A 500-nucleotide genomic window follows, 5' to 3' on the forward strand; every position below is an offset into this window, starting at 1 on the left:
CGCCGCCGAAGTCAAAGAGAAACTGCTCCTCGTCCTGGAGGAAGAGCGCCCTGCTCCTCCCAGCACGCCCCGCCCCCGCCGCCGTGGAAGCCTCCGCCATTCGTCAAACGAACCTCCCCGCCGCGCGTGTCGCACCCCGTCAGCCGCCTCCGAAGCACGCGGTGGGCGTTATTTACTTCCGCCCGAGCACCGCCGGAAAACAACACGAAGAAAGAAGAAGAGGCAAAAAAAAAAGGAATGCTGAATAGGTAAAATCAAAGAAAGACGCACAGCAGGCAGCCGAGAAATAAGGCCCCCTCCCGCCAACCCCCACTCGGCGCAGAAGCGGCAGAAGAACAGCAACAGCAGCAGCAGCAGCGAAAAGGCCTCTGCTCTACGCATCGAAAAAAAACAACAACTACTACTACTACTAACATACAACAGAAGAAGAAGAGGAAGAAGAAGAGGGAGAAAATGGCAACAATAATCAAGGCAGCGGGGAAAAGAACTCCATCTGAAAT

General features: G+C 55.2%; 3 annotated features.

Annotated features, from left to right (window-relative positions):
* The first annotated feature begins 318 nt into the window (after positions 1-318).
* Positions 319-358: a microsatellite.
* Positions 359-383: 25 nt separating this feature from the next.
* Positions 384-422: a microsatellite.
* Positions 422-452: a microsatellite.
* The last annotated feature ends 48 nt before the right edge of the window (positions 453-500 follow it).

Source organism: Trypanosoma conorhini (genome assembly GCF_003719485.1).
Source record: "Trypanosoma conorhini strain 025E chromosome Unknown Tco_14.4_contig_00002, whole genome shotgun sequence".
NCBI lineage: Eukaryota > Euglenozoa > Kinetoplastea > Trypanosomatida > Trypanosomatidae > Trypanosoma > Trypanosoma conorhini.